The sequence below is a fragment of the Phoca vitulina genome, unplaced genomic scaffold (assembly GCF_004348235.1).
Source record: "Phoca vitulina isolate PV1807 unplaced genomic scaffold, GSC_HSeal_1.0 scaffold37, whole genome shotgun sequence".
In the NCBI taxonomy this organism is placed as follows: Eukaryota; Metazoa; Chordata; class Mammalia; order Carnivora; family Phocidae; genus Phoca; species Phoca vitulina.
Window position 1 is genome coordinate 6,777,681 of NW_022589740.1, and position 23,626 is coordinate 6,801,306.

The 23,626-nt window shown below is 40.3% G+C and overlaps 2 long non-coding RNA genes across 23 annotated transcripts in view; both read left to right on the forward strand.

The window, feature by feature from the left end:
• Window positions 1-22,850, forward strand: part of LOC116646722 — a 120,384-nt gene extending 97,534 nt beyond the window's left edge. For 18 of the 22 annotated variants that reach the window (XR_004302185.1, XR_004302178.1, XR_004302183.1 and 15 more), the window contains 4 exons: window positions 1,628-6,606; window positions 9,431-9,608; window positions 13,929-13,994; window positions 14,577-14,615. This is a non-coding gene — a long non-coding RNA (uncharacterized LOC116646722). Of the gene's footprint in view, window positions 1-1,627; window positions 6,607-9,430; window positions 9,609-13,928; window positions 13,995-14,576; window positions 14,616-21,944; window positions 22,164-22,813 lie in introns of those variants that run through there. The other 4 variants (XR_004302177.1, XR_004302181.1, XR_004302189.1 and 1 more) reach the window with 4 other exon arrangements.
• On the forward strand, window positions 14,751-21,445 carry LOC116646724. The gene is made up of 3 exons (XR_004302194.1): window positions 14,751-14,785; window positions 19,068-19,187; window positions 20,149-21,445. It is a non-coding gene; the product is annotated as an uncharacterized LOC116646724 (long non-coding RNA).
• Window positions 22,851-23,626: the final 776 nt, after the last annotated feature.

Genomic DNA, 23,626 nt, shown 5'->3' on the forward strand with positions numbered 1-23,626 from the left:
TATTCCTTTCTTGTAGATTCCATATATAACTGAAATCATGTTATTTGTCTTTCTCTGACTTATTTCACTTAGCATAATAATCTCTAGGACCATCCATATTATTGCTATATAAACATACACACACATGCGTGCACTGCATTTTCTTTAGCCATTAATCTCAGTCGACACTTGGATTGCTTCCGTAACTTGGCTATGGTAAATAATGCTGCAGTAAACATAGGGGTACTTATATCTTTTCAAATTGTTGTTTTCTTTTTCTTTGGGTAAATACCCAGCAGTGGAATTACTCGATCATGTGGTGTTCTTATTATTTTTAATTTTTTGAGGAACCTCCATACTGTTTTCCCCAGTGGCTGCACCAATTTACATCCCCTACAACAGTGCCCTAGTGTTCCTTTTTCTACCCGTCCTCACCAACACTTGCTATTTCTTGCCTTTTTGATTCTAGCCATTCTGACAGATACAAGGTGATGCCTCATTGTGGTTTTGATCTGCATTTCCCTGATGATGAGTGATGTTGAGCATCTTTCCACGTGTCTGTTGGTCATCTATATGTCTTCTATGGAAATATGTCTCTTCGTATCTTCTGTCCATTTTTAATCAGATTATTTGGGGTTTTTTGGTGCTGAGTTGCATAAGTTCTTATATTTTGGATATTAACCCTTATCAGATATATCATTTGCAAATAATTTCTCCCATTTAGTAGTTAGCCTTTCTGTTTTGTTAATGGTTTCCCTTACTCTACAAAAGCTTTTTATTTTGGTGTAGTCCCAATAGTTTTTGTTTTTGTTTCTCTTGCCTGAGGAGACATACCTAGAAAAATGTTGCAAAGACCAATGTCAAAAAGATGACTGCCTATATTTTCTTCTAGGAGTTTTATGGTCTCCAGTCTCACATTTAGGTCTTTAATCCATTTTGAGGTTTGTGCTTTGTTGGGGGATTTTTTTGTATGATATAAGAAAGTGGTCCAGTTTCATTTTTTGCATGTAGCTGTCCAGTTTTCCCATTTATTGAAGAGACTGTCTTTTCCTCATTGTCTATTCTTGCCTCCTTTGTTGTAGATTAATTGACCCTATAATAGTGGGTGTATTTCTGGGCTCTTTATTCTGTTCCACTGATCTATGTGTCTGTTTTTGTGCCAGTACTATGGTACAGTACTATGGGCAGAAGGGAATATTGGTTCTTTCCATCCATGAGCATGGAATATCTTTCCACTTGTTTGTGTCATCTTCAATTTTTTCATCAATGTTTTCTGATTTTCAGAGTATAGGTTTTTACTTCCTTGGTTAAATTTATTCCGAAGTATTTTATCTTGGTGTTGCAATTGTAAATGGAATTATTTTCTTAATTTCACTCTTTGCTACCTCCTTATTAGTGTACAGAAATGCAACTGATTTCTAGATATTTGTATCCTGCAACTTTAGAGAATTCTTTTAATAGTTTCTTAGTGGCGTCTTTAGGGTTTTCTAGGTATAGTGTTATGTCATCTAGAAATAGTGATTGTTTAACTTCTTCCTTACCAAAAAAAAAAAAAAAATTAATTTCACCTGTTTCCTTTTAATTTTTAAAAACTGTGCTACTAGAAAACTTAAATTTATGTGGCTCCTATTTTATTTCTATTGGACAGCGCTGGTCTCCAGTGATACAGGGTGTCGTGGGAACCTAGAGGGGCAACATGTCATCCAACCTGGAGGTGAAGGAGTGCTGCCTGGAGGAGTGGATTCATCCCGAGCTGAGTCTTAAAGTTGGTGCAGATGTTATCCCGGTAAGGACACGTCTTGAGGATATTCTGGATTGAGGTAACAGGAAAACCAGGGAAAGTGTGGTGTTGGGGAGGAGCCCTAAAAGGCAGTTGGTTGTTCCCCAGCCTAAGGTATTATGAGCTGGGGACTGGAAGATGATAAACATTTAACATCCAGTAGTCATTAAATGCCCTGGTTCTTGTCTTATGCATGAGGTCTGGTTATGTTTCCACTCTTTGAGGTTTTGGACTATCAGCTGTTGAAAGTTGGAAGTTTATGTCTCTACAAGAATAAGACCATCCTGGAAGATAGGACTAATGCATTCACATACACTGCTTGGAAGGCAGAATGCCATTTTCCCTTCTGCACATAGTCCTAGAGAGTGGACAGCAGCCTAAAATTGCTCCCTAGAGTATAGACCTAATGAATGAGAAACCTGGAGGAAGGTGAGAGCTTTTGATACGTTCTCATTTGTCAGGTCCAAGGAGAGTATACATGACTGCATTCACACCCGTTTATCACTGACTTAATGAGACTACTTCTCACCAATAAGGAATACAGTTGACCTTTGAACAGCACAGGTTTAAACTGCACTGGTCCACTTATATGCAGATTTGTTTACAAGACAGTACTGTAAATGTTATTTGCTCTTAACCTTTTAACATTTTCTCTAGCTTACCTTAAGGATACAGTATATAATACATATAACATACAAAATATGTGTTGACTATGTTATCAGTCAGGCTTCTAGGCTATCAATGAAGTTTTGGGGGAGTCAAATTATACATGGATTTCGACTGTGGAGAGCTGGGGCCCTTGACCCATTGTTCAAAGGCCACCTGTAGAATCATTTATCAGATGATGTTAATTTGGAAGCTCATTATATCCATTCTATCCCAAATCACTCTCAGGTCTTCTGCCTTTAGTAACTAATTATTAAAAGGGTATTTAGTAGGTCATGCAAGGTGAAAGAGGAGTGTCGAAAGGAGATGGTGCAAACCTAAGTGGATGGAGAAGCTGGAGAGTGAGAAGACATCTTCAAGGTCTGCTTCTCACTCTTTAATGTACACATGACTCATGCAGCAATCCTGTGAAGATGCCACTTCTAATCCATAGGTCTAAGGGTGGGAGCAACAATCTGTATTTTTATCCAGCTTCCGGGTAATGTCAGTGCTGCTGGTCCACGGACCTCAGTTTGAGTTGCAAGGTCTTCAGAGTCAGTTTAGTACAGTTCTTGCCACGGCAGGCCTCTACATTGCAACAGCCTGATAAGTCATTAGAAGCCTCTGAGGGCAGATCTATCATCTCCTTTATGCTTCGCCTCCTCCTCCTTTGTGGAGTGAGTCTAATTGTTGGAACAGTTTTTCTTGTCCCTAGATGCTATCTGGGAAATTTCTGTGCATTGGTCCTTGTTCTATTTTTGGAACCCCTGAGATAATGAACCTGATCTCTCTTTCTCATGACAGCCATGTAGAAATTTGAAGAGCATTTTCATATTTCCCTTAATTCTTCTTTTCAGTAGATTAAATCTCCTCCTCTCCTTTGGCTGTTAATCATAGGACCCTCTGGACTGTCCCGGGAATCTGTGCTTTAAGTGTACCTCTCCTAGTTGAGCACAGCATTCCAAGCTTTGTCTGAACATCAGAGAGTAAGATGGGCCTGTTACCTACTTGGCTGTTGATTCTGTACTTCTGCCAGAGTCCTCAGTCATCTTGGCATATTGACTACTCTTTGGGTATCAGTGCTTCTGAGCCCCTTAGTGGACTGAACTAGAGAAATGTATGTATGCTTATGTCCATGTGATTTTTCTTATTTGTCCAACAATCCATCCATCTATAGAAAATGCTGAGTTTATAGTGATACTTTTACTCCAGTTCAACTGCCTAGGTTTATTCTAGTTTTCTCGTTTTCCACATTTTTAACTCCCTTCCCTAGGAGTAAAAAACCTGCCTTCTATGATCTTGAAGATAGTTACCTGTGTGATCAAACTCTTGGGTAAAACCAATCTTCGGTTCACCACCGCTCCCCTCTCCGCATGCATGCTATGTTCACGCCACTCAAGTTCCAACACACTCCCACTTCTTCTGGGACCCAGCTGATAGCTTTTGGGATAAATTATTTGGGAAGGCATGGGAAGGGGGATAGAATTAGGAGGAGGAGAAAGTTGTTTTTCTCTTTTGACTTCTAATTTATACTAACAGGTTTTCTAATATTGACTCATCGTTGGCCTTTCACATTGTGCCCTGCTTTGACTTTTCTACTCTTCCATTTAAGATTTCTTGGTAAATTAATTTATTTTGCTGACATGAAAAGGCTTTGTAATGCTAGAAATTTTCTTAGACATTCCCTTAAATTCATCCTCTTTGATTTCTACAGGGGGAATACAAAGCTTTTCCTGACTTCTGTGAATTTCTCCAGAGCCTGTGCTTTTGGAAATGCTACCAGAATGATGGTGCATTTTTAGTGGTGGAAATTACTGATAGGTCTCAAAAGCAAGGAATCAGAGACTATCTGCTTTCCAATGGTGATGTATAACTTTCACCAAAGCCACACCAGTATTTATAATACCCTAATGAGTTTTTTTCATAGAAACAGAACTAAGATTCCTAACATTTCCTGAAATTTAGGAAAAAAAAGGAAAGAAGAAAGAATTCCACTAGATGCCCATTTGTTAGCCCAACACTGGAAGGTATCAGCCTTTAGAATAATCTGTGAGTAAATCAATACCAATACAACTATCCTTCATCTCTTCATATCTAGCCTGCCCCCAAATATTTTCTTGGAACCCACAAGAAGGTTAATTGAAAAGATATATCTGCTCTGGAAAGCATTTGCATTTTAAAGAGAGATGGAATTTGGGGAAATGCCATGTAGACATTTATCATTCTACAAATCATAATTATTATCAGTGACTCAAAACCTGGAACAGGTTATGATGGTTAAATAATGTCCGTAGTTTTGCTCTTTGGGAAAGCCTTTGTCCCCCACCTGATCATTACCACATTGCCTTGGGTCTTTTAGGCCTAAAGTACATATGTTGCTTATATTTAATTTTGGAGGCAACCATTTTGCAGATATGATCTCCTTCCTCTGACAGATAAGGCCTGGATTGCTCTCCTTTTTATATTTCATTATTCACACTTTCTTCCCCATCTCCCACCAACCCTCCCACCATTTCTATTTAAGGAAGATATTTATTATGTATGTAGATTTCTCCAAAAAGATCTACCTATGCACATGCACACGCACACACATACCCACAGTACATGTGCACTTCTCTGTACTTTCTAATTTTTTTTTTCTTGACTAGGTCACTCCTAAAAAAAAATCTGAGTATGACAAAAGCTGGCAACAGAGATAAGAAGGATGATACTTTTTGATTGTGAGGTTTGACTTAATTTTCACCATGATAAGTTGACTGTTGGGGAACTGTGCCTCCCTGTGAATTGCACACTTCAGCTGGGTCACTGGCTCTGGCCACCCAGAGAGAGAGTAATTATCCAAATAAGGAAATGCCTGAAAACAAAGAATAAATAGAAGTTGCATTTTAGAAGCGTGCTCGTTCACAAAACTGGTAGGCCCCATTCGTTTTAGAAGTGCCTCAGCTGGAATACTGTCTGAGCCTATGATTAGAACATTCATTCATTCATTCAGCATTTATTGAGAGCCTTCCAAGTGCTGGACACTGGCCCAGGTGCTGGAGAGGTATTAATAAGCAAAGAGAAATATGGTCCCTGATGGTAAATTTAACAACTGGTTTTCCCCAAAGCAAAAGCTCTGATTTTTCATATTTGCCAATGTAAATATGAAAAATCAGAACTAAAATATTCCCACCACAGCCAATGTCAAGCTACCCATGTTCCTCATTGCCTGGCACATAGAAACTGGCAAACATCATCATATCTTGATCATAATTAGCATCATTAGTCTTGATTTAACAACGTAATAATAAGAAATTCATGACCTACCCAGGGAAAGTCTTTAGATGGGCCAAGAGTATGTGTGTGGAGAAGGGTCTGAAAGATGCACATTGGATTTGGTATGATAACCTCAGAAAGATGTAGGATGTTCCTTTTCCTTTTCTTTTTTACTGAAAAATCTGTAAAATGTGAATTTTAATGAGTATTTTTTTAACTTTTAAAGAAAGAATTTACAGTGTCCAAGTGGAACGAGCATAGATTTCACCTGATGTGGGCCCAATTGTGACCAAATGCATAGTGGATATAAGGCAGTTGTTATGAGATTCATTGCTAAATGATTGTTAAGTTGTTTTCCTGGTGAAAAGTGACAAAGTATTGACAGAAGGTAAGTATTCCAATTGCTGTAGAACAAATCACCCAAAACAGTAGCTTAAGACAATGATCATGTTTATTTTGCTCACAGGTTTGCAATTTTGATGGAGCATGGTGGGGACATTGTGTCCCTTCTACTTGGCATCAGGTGGGATGAAGAAATAGAATTGGAAGAGTGAAGAGTAGAAGCATCTGAAGGGGCACTCATGTGTTGGCAGTAGATGCTGGCTGTGGGCTGGGACCTCCATGTGGCCCCGCCACATGGCTGCTTGTCTCCCAAAGGTGAGTGTCCCAAAAGAGAGCCAGGTTCAAGCTTTTATGCCCTAAACTTGGAAGTCACACATCTTTTCTCCAAGTTCTTAAGGTAGTCACAAAGCATCACCCAGGTCCAAGAAGAAAATTAGACTCTACCTCTCTTGGTTGGCAAGTTCTGCAAGAATGTAGGAACTGGAATATCAATGTGGCCAGTTTTGGAAAAGACAACCTGCTCCAAGAAATTCTGTCCCTTTTGATGTTATCTGCACCCCATATCTGCAGAGAAAACATGGAAAGTCTCAGTTGCCCTGTTGAATGTGAGTATTGCAACTTCATTCCAAAAGTAATGCGTTGTAAAAGTTGTAAATTCTTATGTGGGAAACCCAGCAAATGTTAGCATTGTATTTCCCATGCCTAGCAAGCCATGGTTTTTAAATTAATTTCCATGTGGACTGTCAAATTTATCTTAACGGCAAAGCAAATGGACTCATTACAAAGATGGTGGGAGTCTACCTTTGCTTCGATGGACTCTGAGTTTGTACTTTTGTCTCTAAGCTTACTTCTCAAATGTAAACAAAGAGCACAGAAAGGAGATTCATGAAAATGAATGTTTTTCAAAGGAATTTCAGATATTCCGCTTAATGCATATAGGTGTCCTTCTTATTACCTGCCAGCCACAGGATATACAAGGCTATGTTGAACTTGATGTGGTGGTTGAGAGTCCAGTGCATTCCTCCTCTTATTTCCTTATTAGGGTTTGAGTCAGTTCATTCACTTGTATCCACAATGTCCCTTAGTTCCCACTGGAGCATGCATAAATAGAACATATTAACAGGAGACTAATCACCAGATATGTATGGATTACCCGTAGAATAGCAGAGAATTGTCAGAAAATATCCAACTAATGCAGTCTACCAGATTGGAATCTTACCCTATGGTATGAATTGGTAGCCCCAAACCAGTTGTAAATTAGATATGCAGGGATTCTCATTTTTAGAGCTATTATTACTGGAAGTTTATATTTCTTTGAACATATCCAAGTTCTTTCCTTATTGAAGATGAGGTCATTGTGTAGCAGAGGTCTCGAAAACCAAGCTCTTTTGGCAATAGACATGTAAAACAAACAAAATGATTATTCATGGTTGGATAAATCAAATTGAATTTGAACAAAGTTCTGTCCCCAAATATTTTCTTGTTCAGGCTGAAGACAACCATGAGACATTTAATATATTGTTTTTCAGAAATTTGTTGAAATTTTGAGCAGTCCTTTTTCTCCCATAACTACAATGCCAAAAGAGCAAAATGAGTAAACTGACTGCCAGTATTGTCCCTGCTTCAGTGGAATTCAAATATTGTGTGTCCAGATATTTCTGTTCCTTGACGTATACTTGTAAGGAATACTTGCTGATAGTTAGCCTGGTGGTTCTTCATTTCGCCTAGGACAACTTTTATACAACTAATTAATTCTTGGGGCTCACTTCCCAAAGATACAGGCCAAGATGAGGCCAAGGAATGTATATTCTTTAGGAGTTCCCCTTATGATTCTGGGAATCAGCCCAGCCTTGGGAACAACTGACCTAGAGCATTTGCTAACTCCTAAAAGTTTTGTGAAGGAGTTTTGCCTTGATAGATGTTTCTGTGGCTCAGGACAAAATGGTGTCATGATTCCATTTCTGTCCTTGGTAAACAAACATTTTACAGTAGAAACTCAGGTTTACACTAAACTTTTTTATATTGACTCACTTTGTAGTAGAAGCTAGAACTTTGAAAGAGGTAGGGAAAAGAATTCCAGTTCATTTCCCTCTTGAGCTTTGTTTTTGGACTGAAATTTTTGTATATTTAAAGGTTGGATGTAATGATGGTAATGATTGTCATTATTTGCTCAATTTTTTTAGCTATCCCAGGTCCCTCCAGCTAGAACTCATGAAATAAACAATTTCAAACTAAAGTGTCAATTACTGGATAGAGCCACAAAGAATAAATAAGTTTTCCAGGGCGCCTGGGTGACTCGGTTGGGCATCTGCCTTCAGCTCAGGTCATGATATCAGGGTCCTGGGATTGAGCCCCACATTCGGGCTCCCTCCTCAGCGGGGAGTCTGCTTCTCTCTCTGCCTCTCCCTGGCTTGTACATGTTCTCCCACAAATAAATAAATGAAATCTTTAAAAAAAAAAAAAGTTTCCACAGGTAGAAGAGTAGATAAAAGATATTTCCAGGTAGAGGGAATATAATAAAGGCACAGATGCTTGAAGATGCTTGGCCTACTCAAGGATGGGTGAATAGCTCAGTGAAGCCAGGATCCAGTATATATATGGGAGATATCTATGGCTTGAAATATTCAGTTCTCAGTGATGGAAACAAAGAATTCTCTCTTAAGTTCTGTCTCCAATTGCCTGGCGTGGCTTTTTGAAGAAATATTCTGAGGATGCATCTGGCTCTGGGACTGATTAGGGCTCAGAAGAAGGGCCAACAGTACCCAGGCCACATCTTTTCTCTTTCACACCCTCTCTTAGTTTGGCATATATATATATATATTCAATGTCTTTGTCCTGCACTTGATTCTCCTTGGGCTATCTTTGACAAGGGAGTTTTGCTTTTGGTTGCCATTTTAACCCTATTGGTGAGTACTGGGGCAGGACTCTGCTGGAACCTATGGAAGTGGTAAGAACCAGGTGAAATACAACCCAATGTTCACTTCCTGAGTTTCTCAATCAGTGATCCCATCAAAGGAATGACTATTAATCTGATTGGCTGTATGGATTTCCATTAGTTTTTCCAGAAACCAATCCAAATACATGCTTCTAAGAAATTTAAAAATGTGTATTTACCTGCTCAAAACTGTAATTTATGTGAAACCCCTTTTTGTTGTTCCCATTTTTAATTATACCTAATAATCTCATTGGGACAAAACATATATAGGCTTTCCATTAGTATCACTTGAAGATTTTATATTTAATTGGCATGTTTTTTTCAATTCTAGCACTTTCTTGGGCGGCACATTTTAGCACTTTAAAATCAGGAAGTGTACATTGTCATGTCTATAACCATCTCCCATAGCATTTCCTGTCCATTCCAACTCTCACCTCCCATTCCCTCTCCCTGCTCCTAGTTATTAATTCTATGCTGCTTCTTGGCCATTTTAGAATTGGGAAAACAGGGAAAGTGCATGCACGGAGGATGGATGATGCTTTCTGGTGTTGCAAGAATGAGAGAATAAGAGCGTGATAACTAAGATAGAAGATGTGTCCCTCTTCCTCTGCATTTTGAAGGTGGTTCCGTGGAAGCTGGAAGTTTGACATGACTCTTCCCCAGTGTCTTAAGGTACCCGATACATCTTTCATGTTCCTTTAAATACTTTATCCAACATTTTAAAATTATTTTGGTTTAGTAAGGTAATAATGTAAACTGGTTATTGGTGCTGGAGTGAACAATTTTACTTCTACCTAGAGATTAAGTTAAAAACCCTAGAATATCAATCTACAGGGAATGTTAAAGGTTTTCCGGTTCAGCCAAGGCTTTGGGAATGGGGCCTTGTCCTCGAAGAACCTTCTCCTTGCTTTAGGTCTACAGGTTGAGTTTGGTCATCCCTCATGGTGATGCTTATGGCAAGTTCTTAAACACTTCCTGCCCAATTATTTTGATCTTAAAATAGCAGTCTTCAAGCCAACCTAAATCTTCTAGTTGCCGCACACAGATAAGTTGTGTAAGGCTCAGCAAAGCACCAGAGATATTTGGGGGTCAGACTGCAGTTCAAGCCTCAGTACTACCACCTTCTAGATTTATGACCTGTCCTGTTACTCAACACCTCTGAACCTTATTCATTTATTCAAGCCATGCAGAAAATAATCACTGTAAATGAGGTTTACACATTTAGAATGTGTCAGCACTAGCCTGGATGCTGGGCATATAGTGCTAAACAGACATAGTTCCTGCTCCCAAAGAACCCTGCTCATGAGAATATACAAGGAAGAGTTGTATTTACAATCCAGAAGCTAAGTTTTCCGATAGGGAGAGCCCAGGTAATGGGGTATACTGGATAGGTAAATCTTTTGGAGAAAATACTTCAAAGCTGAGACAATGAGTGCCTTAACTTTCTTCCCTGCAAAATGGGGACACACCTACCTTGCTGGGTTATAGTGAGGAAACAGACAATGAGTATAACCTCCCAAAGCTGTGCCCAACAGTTGGTTATTGGGCCAGAAAACATATATTGAGTAGTGACTGTCCTAAGCACTGGGGATTCAAAAATGAGTAGGGGGCTGTCCCCATCCTCATGGGTCTCACAGGCTAGACGTTGAGCCCTAACTCCCGAGGCTGCACTATTACTGCTCTCATCCCACTTACCTATTCAAGTGTCTCAATCTCAAGAGCACCAGCTTAGGAATGCTTCTGTATTGTCCACTGTTGTACGTTCAGTGCTTAGCAGTTCCTAGTGGACCTTTGCTACTCACCCTGCACCCTGCCTTATCTTCTCTCTCTTACCTCTCCAGCTCCCACCTATCCAACTAGCAACAGTCCACTCCTGCCTTTATTTGCCTGAAGGTCTGCTCTGGCTGGCATGGGCCACTCGGGCCACACCTGTGCGGGGGAGCTTCAGAGCGATGGGGAATTAAGTCCCACCCCAGCTGCTCCACGTCCTTCACACTGAGGAATTATTTCTACCCCATGGCGATAACTCAATTGATAATTCACCCTCCATTGGCTGTTTTGCCTTCCTGATCTTACTTGCCCCACTTCTTCACCACTGATGTCAGGGGTTCCCCCCAACTCCCAAATAAACCACTTACATTTGAATCCTTGTCTAAATGGCTGTCCAAACTAAATTGTCCACTCAGCACCCAAATCCTTATCTTGTATTTAAATTATCCTGCTGCCTGTAAAGAGCCCCTCTCTCACGATGGGAACTGGAAAGGTCAGGTACACTTACAGCCCCAGGTGGGTACATGACCTGGTCTGTGCTCATCAGATACGCCCACTCCACTCCCTTCAATTGGAAGCTCCTGGCATGAAGAAGGAAATGCCCAGAATGGATTCTGTTGCCAGATGGTAGCAGAGACAATTTGAATGCGAGTGTCCAGCATCCAGTGTTGGTGGAACTATGGTGTGTACACCCCCCCCCCCCCGCCCATGCATAGAGCCTGGCTTCACTGAACAGTTCTAATGGGATATTTTTGAGCATTGCTCTTTCCCGTGTTGTACTCTCAGAGCGTCTCCTCCTTTTGTCCTTTCAAAGATTCTTTGGTCTCCCCACTATCTTTTGTGACAAATTCCTTTCCTGCCAACATGTCAGGTTTGGTTCCTATAACTTGTACCTAAGAAGATAGAGCCAGGAAAACAGTCCTCTACCTTTTCCAAGCCAATGGGATTTAATACAGAAGGGTATAGAAAAGCTGGAAAGCCAAACAGGAAGCAATGAGGTAACCCACAGATCACTAACACCTGGAAGCTGCCATCACCCTAAGGGCTGGAGGGACAGTAGAGGAAGGGAGCGCATTGTCTGGCAGGAGCTAGAACCACATTAGGGGGGCTGCCTGGAGAGGTCACCAGTTGGGGTCCAGGACCCGAAGTTCCCCAGGAAATGCAGGAGAGAGAATGGAAGCGGCATCTGGTTTTTCCTTCTCCCCCCTCCAATTTTACATTATACCACCCGTAAATTGAAAGTAACCAGACGCTAGAGGGCAAGGGAGCCTATAATGTAGAGCAGAACAGGGAAAGAGCCAGAAATAGACCTGGATGCCATCAGGCAGTTGACATGCACAAGTAATGGGAGCTCCCATAATTTTTGGCTGAATGAACAAAGAGAATAACCAAGGAGGGAGCTGGGACCAGAACCTTGTGTTACACCAACTCTTAAAGGATGGGGGAATTAGATTGCCCCTAAGGAGACACAGTCAGAGAGCTAGGAGGAAACCGAGGCAGGAATAGTGTCCTGTATGGAACAGCTCTGCCATCCTATCTGCCAGACTCCTAACTGGATTTCCACCAAATAGACCTCTGAATTATTCATTGAGTCTAGACAGGAGACTCAGAGTGCTTATCCATGAGCTTTGGGTATCATCGCTTCTAATCCAGGCTATTCCCTGGGTAACTGGAGTTATTAAGTGAGGATAACAGTGCTTGCCAACTTTCACCAGGCAAGGTGAGAAGCAATGCATAATGGAGATTTTTAAGTACTTGGCAAGATAGAGAAACATGTCACAGCAGGAGCCTTAATTGATAAATAGAGATAAGTGCATTCACTCTCACAGTTGGAAATTACAGGACTGTCTTACATGACTTCCATGAATAGATGGATTGCAACATCTTTGTGAGCGGCAGCGCAGAAGAGAAAACAAAGCTCTGTGCTTGGATTTATGAGAGGGAACATGGTATAATGGAAAGAGCATCAATTTCAGATTCAGGGGAACCTCATTTTAATCTCACCTCTACTGCTCATTAGCCTTGTGATTTTAGACATTTTCAACTGCACTCCAGTCTCTTCATGTTTAAAATTGATTCTGTGCTGGGCATCGTGCTGGAATAGTAACTTGCCCACATAAGGGGCAATTCATAAATATTTGTTCCCATCCTCAATCTCCCCCCCCCCCTTTTTTTTTTACCATAGCACTAGCCTCTAGGAAAGAAAAGGTGAGAAAGTAAACTAAAATTCTTTCTACAAAAAATGGCTGGCATGCATCAGTTTTATAGGGAAATGCTTGAAGGAATTAAAAACCAAATCTCAGACCTCCTGCCTATTGTTGAAAGTGCCAAAATCCATGGGTATTATACATCCAAGGCTGCTTACTCAGAATTTCAGATGGTCTAAAAAAAAATTATCTGTACAGATTTTGTTTCTTAAAAAAATCCTTACTTCCCGTGGATGCCATAAAATGTGTGTTCACATATTTTGAGTGGGATTTCATTCTCAGGGGGTGCCTTGGTGTTTCTATGACCCAAGCAAGGGCTCCCTACCCCTTTATCACATGGTTTCTTCTTGACACAGCTGGAAATATGATCGCATCAAGGCCCATCACAAAGAAGCAGGGCCTCTGCTATGGGTCAGCAGCACCAAGAAGTGTTGCCAAGATACAATACGTAACACAAGACCCCCAGGTCTCCCTCTGGGTTTCTGGAGCAGCGGTCTTTGGCTCAGCTGTGGAAATTTCAGTTTGGTCATTGAAATCCAAACACACCTGTCCTCCAGACAGGAAAATGCCTAATAAAGGGAATTCCTCCTTGCTGGCTAGTCTTGCGGTTTTATTCCACCCTTAAAGACAGTGTGGGGGCTGAGTACCACAAAGCAGCCTAGCCAGGGATGGAAGGAAGCCCCTGGGATGGTCACTGAGATAGAAAAGTACCAGCCAGCTTGGATACCTGGGGGCTGCAATTAGGGCACTCAGAGCTTGCCTTGGCTTTGAAACATCAGATGGAACTCAGACAAAATCAGGTCTCACTTAAACTTTATCCTCGTGTGGACAACCTGTATGCCTTCTCGCTCATTCTGCGGGCTCTTCTTTGGCACAGTGCCTTTTATCTATTTAATTTCAGAGCATGACAGGGATATTTATCCCTACGTCAGTCATATGCCTTTAAATATCATTTGTCATGACTTGTTTTAGAAAATAAGATTTCTAACCAAAATTTATTACTATTTTTTTAAAGGAGGGGCTGTAGGATGAAGCCAAACTTAACCCAGGTCCTAGGCAGTGGAGATCAAAAAGAAAAAGGGTAAGTTGCCTCAGCAGGCCCCTTACCAGATAGAAAAAAAAGGCTTTTCCAGGGTAAGAGAGACTCATGTCCTGGGACTGTGGAATGAAATGCTCGCGGAGGGTAGCTTTTCTCTTGCATTGTTCCCCAACAGTGCAAACTCGTAGTGTATAGTGCCATGGACCCTACCCTTGAGGCCCCTGTCAGAAACTATAAAACCGCCTGGTCCTCCTGTGTTTCCTTCTAAAAAAATTTTTAAAAATTTATTCATTTATGGTACCAAATGGCCATAGTTAATCACATCCTGTGCTTTGAGGAGTAATGTAAACGTATTTAGCCCTTCATTTTAATATTTATTTCCATAGTCTAAATAGAATGCTACCTCTGTTCACATTCTATTATGGTAGATAAAGTTATGTCTTGTATATCTGTTTACCATTCCTCCATCCAATACAATATTTGTATTATATGACAATGGAATAGTAACTGTTGAGCCAAGGACCCTATTACCATGTTTCCCTTCTTGTCCAGTTATTGCTTTCCGTAGAGCTGAGAATTTGTTTGGTTTTTTTTTAAAGATTTTTTTATTTATTTATTTGACAGAGACAGAGATAGCGAGAGCAGGAACACAAGCAGCGGGAGTGGGAGAGGGAGAAGCAGGCCTCCCGCCGAGGAGGGAGCCCGATGCGGGACTCGATCCCAGGACCCTGGGATCATGAACTGAGCCGAAGGCAGACGCTAACGACTGAGCCACCCAGGCGCCCTGGTCTTTTTTTTTTTTTTTTTAATGCCTTTAGTTTTCTCCGTACCTGGTAAGTCTTTCCAGTGCCTCCAGTAGCATAATATTCAAGGCACTGTTTTTTTTTTGTTGTTTTAACACATTAAGTATAGTAACTGACTTATTTTTCACAGGAACTCAGTGAGGTACGTACATTATGATCCATCTCATAATTGGGAAATGTGAAGCATGGAGGGTAATTGACTAGCATGGTGAGGTCCTAAATGGCAGAGTCAGTACTTGAAGCAGGGCCGCTGGGCTCCTGCAGCTCCTCTCCCAAGCAACACAGCCCTTGATGTAAAAATCTACCAGATAATTCGTTGGAAACTTTCTGGAAAGCTTTTTCTGCTGTATGTCCCCGGTCATCTGGTTTCGCCTGGATTGCGTGCTTTCTACCCCTACGCCCACTGGTCATACTCGTCCAGGGGATTTCCTTCTCTCCCTCCGGGGTGGAGTCCTGGTTTTCTGGATAGCATTCCTTCTTTCTTGGTTTACCTTAGAGCTTTGTGGGGAGCCATCCTTTAGAAGGCTTCTCAGACTATTTAGGTCTTAAATATAAAAAAAAAAAAAAGTTTGCATTCTGTCTAGATAGCGCTGGGTACAGCGTTCATGGCCATTCTTACTCTTGATCATTTGTGTGTGAACTGTTTTTCCCCGTTATTGAAACTTAAAATGGTGGTGGGTCTTCTCTCATGCATGGTGCTCAGGAGGCCTTTTCAGTCTGGACATACATGTACTTCAGGCCCAGAAAATGTCCTTGTAATATTTCTCTTGACATTTTTCTCTTCCAAACCCTATTTTGTAGGATATTGGGCCTCCTGGATTCCTCTATAATTTCAGCTCTTCTATTTAAATTTATAAGAACCCTTTCTTATCTTAATAATAATGTCTGCTTAATAGCATCCTGACCTTGTTTGCAGAATAAATAGCTTCTCTCTCTGAGGTCATTAACTACAGTTTAATCATACTTTTCTTCTGAGTTGCCTTTCTTCCTTTTATGTTAGAGGCTTTCTTCAAATGTCAAGTAATACTCAGCTTTAAGATTTTAACAGTTGGGTGAATAAATGCTGCTTGGAAGATCTGTGTGAAGTTTCTAAATGTCCATACAGGTTTTTCTTTAAGCACATAAGGTATTTATTTGTGTAGCATTATATTGAAATTCAGTGTTAGATGTGGACGTTCCTAAAAACCCTTCTGCTATTTCTGCAACTCGGACTCCACCTCCCTGCCATGTGGCTTAGCACTGTCTTCTCCTTTTCTTTCCCGACTACTAAATTCTTAGACATTTTAATGTAGAGTAGTTTGGTTGATGCTGACCCATGTTCTCCGACTGTTCTTTCTACCCCTAATCAGCTTTACAGTTTTCCTAAATGAAGATAGTTCTATCAAAAAGAATTACTATTCAATTTGTGCCACAAACCCGAACAGCAATGATGGAGTGAAAAACTCTAATACTTCTATGATAGGTATGGATAAACTTGACGTCTGGACTGGTGCCAACTTACATATAATTCTTATTTCCTTATAGTGTGTAATAATTACATTTAGATCCATTCCACTTATTAAGATTACATTTATCTTGAAGTACATTAATCTCCTTGTTGCAGTGACTCTGATTAAAACTGCATGTTTATTTATCCTCCTGATGAGTGTCCTTCAGATTTCCTATGTATTGGAAGTCCTGTCTATTGCCTTTCAATGGAACTCTCTAGACCTCTTGGCAAACTTATGGTTAAGGGCTCCTTCCCAAGCCCTTAAGTGCTGTAGAAACATAATCGTCGTAGATATACCTGGACACTTAAACATGATTTCTTTTACATGGAATCAAATTCTTTATTTCCTGGCCTTACGTTGGGTTGTTTTCTGCTTCTTGAAGCTTCCCTAGATACCACATTCTTCTGATTTTGTTTCTATCTCCCATCACACTCTTTCCATTCTCCCTTGGTCCATGTACTCAACTTGACCTCTGATGTAAGACTGCTTTGGGATCCTATACTCACCCCTTCTCTTCTCTACTAAATCTCTTTAGGGGATTCCATCCAGCCCATAGTTTTATGCTGATCACTCCCAGATATTTATCATTAACTATGTTGTATCCCTAGGACTCCTGACTCTAGTTGCCGGCTTAACATTTTCACATGCTTGGCATGACCAATACAGAACTTTTGAGCCACTGCTATCTGCCCACACACTAACTACCCCTTATATACCTCTTTCTTCCCATTTTGGAAAATGGCGCCAACATCCAGCCACTTGTTCAAGCTGCAAATCTGACAATTGTCCTCGATCCTTCTCTTTCACTCAACTCACAAAAGCCATTTATCTACACACTATTGATCCTACTCCAGCAAACGCCTTGAATCTGTCCAGTTCTATGCATTTCTATGACTCTAGCCTTAGACGAAGACATCATATTTCTTCTGAACTACCACACTGGCTTCTTACCTGGCATTTTGCATCCAGTCTTGCACATAGTAATGACAGTAAACTTGTTTGAACCATGAAGTAGATCAGATCATAAATTGGTTTAAAATCTTCCAAAAGTCTCTATGACTAAAGCACCATCCGTGCTCCGGCTGGTTCCTCACAACTCCAAGCTCATTCCCTCTCTAAAGTCTTCACACTAGCTCTTCTGCCTCGAATGAGTTTCTCTGTGATTCACACATGGCTCAGTCTTTCTTGTATTCTCATCTAAAATGTCACCTCCTCAGAGAATCCTTCCCTGGGCACCCACCTAGGGTACTCACTCATCTTTCCCATCAGCCTATTTTAATTCTGTGGATAACACTTATCACTATCTCATATATTTTATATGTTATTGTCTGTTTATTGCCCCTGCCAGAATGTAAATTCCTTGAGAGCAATGACCTTATCAATCTCATTCAACTTAGACGGATTAAAGGCACTTTAGAAGTGAGAAAACCAGAGAGAAGAGCAACTTGCCACAGATCACGTAGATAGCAGGCTATTTGGCCTATTGCTTTAAATGTGTTCATTATCTTAATGACCTCTACTACATCCCATAGCTACTATTTTTAATTATACTGTTGGTTCCACCACTTTGAGCAGTTTTTTCTTATTCTAGGGTTTTACCTTTCCAGCATGATCCCACTTGAGGGTTCTATGCCCAGAAGCCAACTATGTGTTCTGTCACTGGTCATCTTTATCCTGAGGCAGTTACAAGCTTGGTTTATGAACTTTGAGAACTTTCTTTTCAGCTATTCTTTCCCGTTGAGCCACTAGAAACCCACCTTTTTGCCAAACCAGATACTTAATAGTGTTCATGCATAGGGTAGAATTGTAAATCCACAGGGTAATCATGGTTTGGTGGAAAGAGCTTTGCCTGGGGAAACTGGGCTTTTCATCTATTTCTGTTACCCAGGAGCTATCAGATCTTAAGTAAGCCCTTAACACTCTAAGCTTCGATTTCGTTGCCTGCCCAGCTCTGCCATGAGCAGAGGAAAATTAAAACAACAATCCACTCTCACTCTCTCCCACCCATCTATTTGGAATAATACATATGAAAATTCACTTCACAGGGATTAAGTGAATTCATAAATAATCCAGTTAGCTGGATTAAATGAACTCATGAATATAAAAACATTTTGCTGATTGTAAAATGCACTACAGATGTAGGGGATTAAATGTAAGGGATTGCTCACAGGAATCAGTTCCTAATGCATTAAATATATGGCCATCAGTGAATATGATTGTTTAAAATCCTGGTTATAAGCCAGACTTTCAGAACAACAGTCTTCCTATCCTGTATGCTTTTGAATAATGATTTTTCTTAATGAAAGTGTTGTGTACACAGTAACCAATCCAAATGGTATAAAATGAAAACTGAAAGTTCGCTCTCTCCTCAAACCTCACAAGTGTCATGCCCAGACCCAAGCAGTTAACCTCAGCTTGCTATTTTCAGTTATTAACAATAATACTTACCATAATAGCTTAGTACTTGACAATGAGTCTGACATTGTTATAAGCCCTTTATAGATTAACTCATTTTGGTGCTCACAATAACCCTAGGGCTCAAGTATTACTGTTATCCTGCTTGTATGTGTGAGCGAACTGAGTCACAGGAACGAGCAGCTGTTTGCCCAGTGTCACATTCACACAGTCTGGCTCCAAAGGTCATACTCTTAGGCACCTTTCCAAATGAGTCTAGAGAGTACCTATAGAACATTCCATTGTATAATGTATCCTGATACGATTTTTATAATCTCTCCTAAATTTTTCGTTATTCAAAATGAAGTACACAACACAGAAAAAATAAGCCACCATGGACCACCTAGTGCTTTTGTGTTTGTCCACAGCATACATTTCTCTAAGTGAAAAGCTGAAACTGTCTCAAGTGATACCACCAAACTGCCTTCCACAATGAATAGTAATGTTCACCTGGAGTCTGCAAACCACCAGATTCACTGAGAGGACCTGTGAGTTTTATGTGCCTCTGTTTTCTTCTCTAATTGCTTTTAAAATCCGACTGCTCTGCTGTGTGACAAAGGATTTTACCACACAGTAAACACAAACTTTTTGGGAAAAGCTCCTCACATTCCCGTGGGCTGATGTCTCAGCTCCCGAGCAGGGGATGAGCCAGCATCCGGTGACCTCTCTGCTTGTTCTGCCTGGTACCCTGGGGCTCTGGAAAAATTACCGTGAGGCTATTCACCTTGGCTCAGCCTGAGATCTACTCTGACAGATTTATTGGCTCTTAAACTTTTACCCAAGCAGAACCTCTAAACCAATATACGGTTTCACTCATTTGCACTCCAGGGAGAGAGAGAGAGTGCGGCAAGAAGGGGGAGGAAAGTCCACTCCTCTCTCATCCCCTTGCAAACTTGTAGGAAATGGAACTGATCATTTCTTTCCAATTTAGGTTCTTTTTTTGAACCAGAGTTTTCCTCAGTCCATTGGTATGTGGAAATACATTGGTGAAAGGAAAAGTAGTAAGATCATTCAGTCAACCACTACATCCATTAGCTGTTTTTTAAAGGAAAATATTGAATGAGAAACTTGCAGTTTTCCCCAGCTTTTGTAGGAATGGAGGATGGAGAAAATGGCATCAATTTAAACAGGAGGGAATTTAGAGCATTAACGAGGAACATCTAAGGCAGATCACTAGTAGTATTATCCCTATTTTCCTGCTGAGAAAACTAAAGCTTAGAGAGGGGTTAAATGACTCAGGCCAACTTACTCGGAAAGGGGTGAAGCCACGGTTCCAACTCTGGTTCCAGTTTTCAAGCCGTGTATCCTCTACTGCACCTGTTGGGGGTCTCCAAACCTGACTGATAACGCTTTCTAATTCCATGTACTTAACACTGCTTTCCTAACCTCTGTGTGCTACAGACACATGAAAATGCTGGATAAAATCTAATGAAACTATTTTACATATAGGGAAGGAAGAAAGCGAGAGAGAGACGGAGACTGAGAAACAGAGAGACGAAACTCCTATGTGCCAAAAATAAAGAAGAACCTCATAATCAGTGTGTAAGTACAGGAGGTCAGGCCAGAACAGAGGACATCAGACATGACCATAGGACCTAACAGCTAGGGCCTGGAGTTTTTTTTTTTTACACATGGCCCTTGGGCCTAAGGAAGGTAAGAAGTTGGAACTGAAATTCACTTATAAAGCTAGGACCAAGGAAGACCGGCTTCCACTCTGTTAAGGGACCATAAAGCATTATTTACTCACTAAAGCTACTGGCAAATTTCTCACTGATCAGATATCTGGGTGAGGAAAATTTTCCACAATAAATGGCAATTTAAAGAAAATCTGTGCTATGCATAGGTGTAGCATCCAAATTTTAGACCCTCCTCATAGCAGAGGTACCCCAAATGAAGATATTAATATATATTAATATATAATATACCATAAATATTTCTGACCAGTGAAACGTCTGGACTTCACCGAAGAATCAAATGTAAGACTCCTCTGAAGGATTACTACCACATCTTAAAGTACCCAAGCATTCCCCAGGGAGCTATATCCTAACTGAAAAAATGCTCACAAAGCACAAATCCAGGAAGCGGTCCACAAAATGGGAGAGTCGACAGATACATGTGGGACGAATATAAATTTAAGTAAATTCACAATCATGAAAGAGATAAAGGGAGAAATAAAAAGCCCTCATGAAAAGAAAAAAGAAAAATGGAAAAGAATTGGCAGTTATGACAACGCAGAACAATTCAAAATGAAACATTGTGAATAAAATTCAGCTATGACCAGCTTTGAGGGCACAATGGCAAAGTTAAAGAGAAGTGATGACATGGAGGATATGTCTGAGGAAATTACCCAGAGTGTGGCAGAGAGAGATAAACAACAATGAAATCAAAAAGACAGGTTTGGAGATATGGAGGATTAAATTAGAAGTTTGAATTTAGCTGTAATGGGATTTCAGAAAGTGAAAATGGGAATAGGGCAGTGCTTTGCGTGAAATGGCTATGAATTGTCCAGAACTAAGAAAAATCCTGAGACCTCACATGGAGGCAGCACACTGAATCCTGCACATAATATGCAAATCTGGTAGATTCCTCTTATGAAAAGCAGACACTGAAGCAAACACTAGTTGAAGAGCCAGTAGAGAAAACAGATAACATAAAACACAATAATCATTAGAATAGGGGACACATCAGCAAAATAGAGACCAGAAAACTAATCTGTCCGATCATCAGAATCACCTGAGTAGTACATGAAAACAGTGTTATGGGGGCGCCTGGGTGGCTCAGTCGTTAAGCGTCTGCCTTCGGCTCAGGTCATGATCCCACGGTCCTGGGATCGAGCCCCGCATCGGGCTCCCTGCTCGGCGGGAAGCCTGCTTCTCCCTCTCCCACTCCCCCTGCTTGTGTTCCTTCTCTCGCTGTGTCTCTCTCTGTCAAATAAATAAATAAAATCTTAAAAAAAAAAAAAAAAAAGAAAACAGTGTTATGGTTTTACCCCAGATGCTTTGGATGGTGCTCAGGAGTATGTGTTAAAAAACAAAACAAAACAAAATTTCTGGTGTGATCAAGTAGGTTTAAAACCCTTTTATTCCTGAGCACCAAATCCATAAGCACGTACATACATTCACATTTTCACGTACACTGATCTCAAGTGTGTGTTAGTGAAATTCCCCCCACACCCCTAAAAACCATGGAGAGGTTTGATCCAAAACCAAGCATAATTTCTAAAAAAATTTTTTTTCAATCTCTAGGAGATTAATGCTAAATGGGACCAGAAGATGATCCCCAAAGAACAAGGCAAAGGAGTTAGGACAAGCATCTCTGAGCTCACAATTCCTCAACATTTCTACTTCTGCCTCCTCGAGTATCTGTATGTATTAGCATCAGAGGACACGTCGTTTGGCCTCAGACCTCCAGAATCCTGTGTGTGTGTTTGAGAAGAATAAACAGCCCACATTTGAGAGCATGTGGTGAGACACAATTCCTGTCTTACTTGATAGTTCATATTAAATACAAAAAGACACCTCAACACACTAACAGCAGAAATTTAGTCTGCTTTGCCTTTATGGACATCTGTTCTCAGACTACTAGTTGTTTATCTAACTGCTATAATAAAGGCTAATTTCTACATTAAAGTAATACTAGGTATAATTGGAATATTTTCTAAGTACCCCCAACACCAAAAACCTGAAAGTCTCCAGAAGGGATGGAGGGCAGTGAGATTTTACCACGTTGTTGTACATGCATGTAGTAATCTGTTTGCTTTTTGGCTTGAACTCCATATACTTTGCTTTTCCCCTTTCCCTAGAGAATGCTTACATAAATAATAGCATATCCACATAACAGAACTATGCCAGTAGAAAAATGGTGTTTTGAACAGATAGTTCACAAAAGAAAAATATTTAACTTCATTAGTAATAAAGAAAATAATAAAATTCCATTTTCTTCCATTAATGTATTGTTGTTTTAAGATTGATAGTGCCTAATGTTGGTGAAGTTGTAGAGAAATGGATACTACTTTGCTCTTGGTAGTATAAATTGGTAAATACTTCCTAGACAGATATTTGGTAATATGTAGTCAAAGTCTTAAAAATTTACACAGATCTTTTTTTTTTTTTAGCCCAGCAATTCCATGTAAAGAGTATATATTCTTTAAAAATTGAACAAGTGCAAAGAAATGGAATAAATAATCCTAAAATTTGTATGGAGCCAGAAAAGACCCTGAATAGCCAGAGGAATGTTGAAAAAGAAAAGCAAAGCTGGCGACATCACAATTCCGGACTTCCAGCTCTATTACAAAGCTGTCATCATCAAGACAGTATGGTACTGGCACAAAAACAGACACATAGATCAATGGAACAGAGAACAGAGAGCCCAGAAATGGACCCTCAACTCTATGGTCAACTCATCTTCGACAAAGCAGGAAAGAATGTCCAATGGAAAAAAGTCTCTTCAACAAATGGTGTTGGGAAACTTGGACAGCCACATGCAGAAGAATGAAACTGGACCATTTCCTTACACCACACACAAAAATAGACTCAAAAGGGTTGAAAGACCTAAATGTGAGACAGGAGTCCATCAAAATCCTAGAGAACACAGGCAGCAACCTCTTTGACCTTGGCCACAGCAACTTCTTCCTAGAAACATTGCCAAAGACAAGGGAAGCAAGGGCAAAAATGAACTATTGGGACTTCATCAAGATAAAAAGTTTTTGCACAGCAAAGGAAACAGTCAACAAAACCAAAAGACAACCGACAGAATGGGAGAAGATATTTGCAAATGACATATCAGATAAAGGGCTAGTATCCAAAATCTATAAAGAACTTATCAAACTCAACACCCAAAGAACTAATGATCCAATCAAGAAATGGGCAGAAGACATGAACAGACGTTTCTGCAAAGAAGACATCCAAATGGCCAACAGACACATGAA